Below are 4351 nucleotides of genomic sequence, written 5' to 3'. Positions count from 1 at the left end.
GGCACTCTGCCCAGGGGGACAGCTTGAGGCTCTGTCTCAAAAAAAAAAAAAAAAAAAAGAAAAGAAAATAGTTCTCTTCCTTCTTCCTACTACCCACAGAATAGTAGTTGGTGCCTGCACATACCTTCCCAGTGGCAAACATTAATTCCCAGAAATAGCATATACTTTAGATCCCTAAAACAAAAATAACAAAAATGGTTTTTTCCAAACTGCCCATACTTTGCAAGGCTTCCCCTTAGAGTTTTATTTTACTTTGTTTTGGTGCCCAGAATGTGTTCCTTTGTTCAATGCTTCCCATCCATTCTACTTTCACATGGTACTCCTTTGGACTGGTCGAGAGCAAGAAAAGGGGCCTATTGGGTATATGCCTCTTGTGGAGTCCCTCAAAGACCACTCCTCCCACAACCCTGGAAAGTATTACTTGTAATGTGAAAGACAGATGAAGTTTTTTTGGTGAAGTCGTGCTGTTCCCAATTTCTGTCTCAGTGTGGTGAATGGGCAGAGGTGTGGGGGGGGGGGAGGAAGGAGGAGGTAGATGATTCTCCTAGTTACAATTGCAATAGAAAGGGTGATGTTTGACCCATCCTCACTAATTTTTACAGCATCTCTCAATCCTGACTGCATGTCGGAATCAACTGGACTGCTTTAAAAATGCCTCACCCCTGAAATACTAAACCAGAATCTCAGGTGAGACCCGGACATTGCTGTTTTTAAATGCCTGCTGGTGATTCAGATTTGCAGTTCTGGCTGAGAAATACTGAGGTTTAGTTCTGGGAAGTTAACCACAGCTAGAAAAGGTCATGCTTTGCTGTACCTAAAATGAATTCTGCAACCCAAGGCAGCATTGTTCCATCACAAACACAGCGCTCATTGAAATAATGACTACCACTCCAGAGCATAATCAGGCAGTCACCCTCTTCCACCACCAGATGGCGACATACCAAGGCTCACTGGAGAACAAAGCTCAGGTCCCGGCTGCCAAAATGCAAAAGGATGAATAGTTGAACCTGGAGAAAGATGAAAGATGAAGCAAGGTGGATTTTCCCTGATTTTTATTTTTCACATTTTATCTTTTTAAATAAGTGTATCTGTAAAATTCTAAGTGTTAAGTAAAGGTGGTGGGGTGGGGGGCTGAGCCTCTTGGTTGACTTCTGTGTGCTTATGTCAGCTTGGGAAGGTAGACCTGGGCCAAGCACTAAACTATTTTATGTACAAGGACAGTACATGGCCTTAGTTGTTTTCCCAATAAATCCTCTCCCAGGGAACACTTCCAAGTTATCCTGTTTCCTAGCCTTCTCCACCCACATGGGGAGTTTGGGGAAACAAGTAATTGTGAAAACACAGATACATTCAGTTTTACACCAATTAATAAGCTCTGATGGCTGGGCAGGATGGCTTATGCCTGTAATCCTAGCAATCTGAGGATGGCAGATTGCTGAGCTCAAGAGTTTCAGACCAGCCTGGGCAAGAATGAGACCTCATCTCTACTACAAAAAAAAAAAGTAGAAAAATAGAAAAATTAGCTAGGGGTGATGGCATATGTCTATAGTCCCAGTTAGTTGGGAAACTGAGGCAGGAGGATTTCTTGAGTCCAAAAATTTGAGGTTACTGTTAGCTATGACTCTAGGACACTCAATCCCAGGATGACAGAGTGAGACTGTCTCTAAATAAATAAATAAATCTCTGAGAATAAGCTGGTGTTGGCACCAGGGAGGTTGATGGGGTTTCTTGTCCATGTGCTGGGTTCTAGGAGAGGAGGTAGAATGACATCCCACACTTGCTTCGATTGGTAGACGGAGACCTGAGCCCAGCTGTGTAAAGAACAACAACCCTAGTGCTTAAAGAGCCGCTGACTCCAGGCGATCAGGGCTTATCTATGTCAGCTGTGTGCTGCCTCCATGGTCTATGGGCCATGGTCAGAGAGGCAGGGCTCCCTGCCTGGCCATCTGCTCCTACAGCCCCTGAGCTGCCCACAAGAACAGCCACTTGGCTCTTTGGGGGAGAGGAAAATGAAATGGCCCATGGGTGGGGATAGAATGGCCTGATAGTGGCTAACCCCTTTCTGAGTCCCTTAACCTCTGGAGAGGAATGAGAAGAGTCTGGGCTTACTAACTATTTAGACCCCAGGCATTAGGCATGATGCTTTCCACAATAGTCCCAGTCATCAATAACAAGCCCTCTCTGGCTCGGCGCCTATAGCTCAACCGGCTAAGGCGCCAGCCACGTACACCTAAGGTGGCGGGTTCGAATCCCCAGCCCAGACCCGCCAAACAACAATGACGGCTGCAACCAAAAAATAGCCGGGCATTGTGGCGGGCGCCTGTGGTCCCAGCTACTTGGGAGGCGGAGGCAGGAGACTCGCTTGAGCCCAGGAGTTGGAGGTTGCTGTGAGCTGTAATGCCACGGCACTCTGCCCAGGGGGATAGCTTGAGGCTCTGTCTCAAAAAAAAAAAAACAAAAAAAACAAACAAAAAAAAGAACCAAGCCCTCTGAGAGTCTGTGCTGCTCAGCGTTTTGGCGGATACTCATGAATCCACAGGCATCCGTGCGCCTGAGTGTCCCTTGACCTGCTCTAGGAAGCGTCCTCTCTCTTATGATGGCCTTCCAGACATTTACCACACTCTCTCACCCCTGTCAGCAGATGGCTTTGCCTCCTAGTTCCCAGAGAAAACGGAGACATCCGGCGTGAAATCCCTCGGCTTCAGCCTCCCTCCTACAAGCCGATTTCTGTCTGCCGCCCCTCACATCCTCCCCGCCAGATAGAGACCAGAATCTCTCACTGTGCCCAGGATTCCAGCCCCTTCAACCCCTCTCAGGTTTCCTCTGGATCTTTGCTCCTTCAAGTTTCATCCCTCTCTTTCTCTTTCTGGCTCTTTCCATGTGCAAACTCCTCTAACAGCAAAAAAATGAAACACAACAAAAGCTTCCCTGAAGCCTGTCACGTAGTAGTGTGCGTCTGCAGCCTCCCACCATCCCCTCAAACCCAGCTGCTCAGCCTTGGATATGGGGCAGGTGCAAAGACCCAGGGAGTGGGCCGGGATAGAAGCCCGTTCCCCTCTCCTTCCCACTCTTCCTACCGGTGATCTGTTACCAAAGCAGCAGTGGGATGATGAAAATAAGCAGGGCTCCAGCAGCAGCACCACTGTGAACATGTGACAATGACCTTGCAGCCTGGGCTCTGTCATTTGAGCTGGAACCAGAGGCATCCGTAGGCTGCCGAGGCTGTGTGCAGTGAGAGCCTGTGTCCTTAGGTTGCCCTGGGCTGCACCTCCTGCCAAATCATACCTTCAGCCTCCAAGACCAAGACCACAGTAACAAGAAGCCAGGCAAGGAGGCTGTCCTTCTGAGGATGAGATGGGGACAGGAGCAGCACAGCAGAAATAGCATTCAGGAGTAGGAGATGGACCCATGCCAGGCCAGGGTCAGGCTAGGTGGTCTGAGCAGTCCTGTAGTTGATCGGGTCTCTGGATTACTGCTCATGCCGCTCCCCACATTTAAATAGCAGAGACACTGTGGCTCAGAACCTTGTCTGTAAAATCTTCCAGACTGGCCTTGACTGCCGTCACACCACTCCCATAGGTCTGTATCCTACAGTTCCTCTCTGTGGTCACTGTCCCCAGGGCACTGATCCAAAGGCCTCCTGGGTGTCTATTCTCCAAATTTTCCAATCATTACAACAAAAAGGTCATTGCCTGAGCACATCCTATGCATCTAGCATCTCAGTTAATTTAATCATGATGATTCAATGAAATCAGTTTTATTATTTCCATCCCATTGAAAGGGAAACTGAGACTTAGAGAAACCAAGTCTTAGAGAGGATGTTTGCATAGCTGGTGAACCATGGAGTTGGATTCAAACCCTTGTCTGTCTGACTCCGTGTCCTTTTGCTGCTACTGCCCAGATAGTCGTAATGAGTACGTGTGTGTTTTAACACACTCAGGAAGAAGAAAAGTAACATTACTGGTGCCTGTAATCCTAGCACTTTGGGAGGCTTAGAGGGGAGGATTGCTTGAGCTCAGGAGTTTGAAGCCAGCCTGAGTAAGAGTGAGATCCCATGTCTACTAAAAATGGAACAATTAGCTGGCCATGGTGGCAGATGCCTGTAGTCCCACCTATGGGGGAGGCAGAGGGAGGAGGATTGCTTGAATCCAGGAATTTGAGGTTGCTGTGAGTTTGGCTGAGGCCATGGCACTCTACCCCGGTTGACAGAGTGAGACTCTGTCCAAAAAAAAAAAAAAGAAAGAAAGAAAGAGAGTAGGAAGGAAGGGAGGGAGGGAAAGAAAGAGAGAGAAGGGGGCTCAGCGCCTATAGCTCAACCGGCTAAGGCGCCAGCCATGTACACCTAAGGTGG

The sequence above is a fragment of the Otolemur garnettii genome, unplaced genomic scaffold (assembly GCF_000181295.1).
Source record: "Otolemur garnettii isolate 467f Iridium unplaced genomic scaffold, OtoGar3 scaffold00011, whole genome shotgun sequence".
In the NCBI taxonomy this organism is placed as follows: domain Eukaryota; kingdom Metazoa; phylum Chordata; class Mammalia; order Primates; family Galagidae; genus Otolemur; species Otolemur garnettii.
This window is presented reverse-complemented; position numbering follows the sequence as displayed.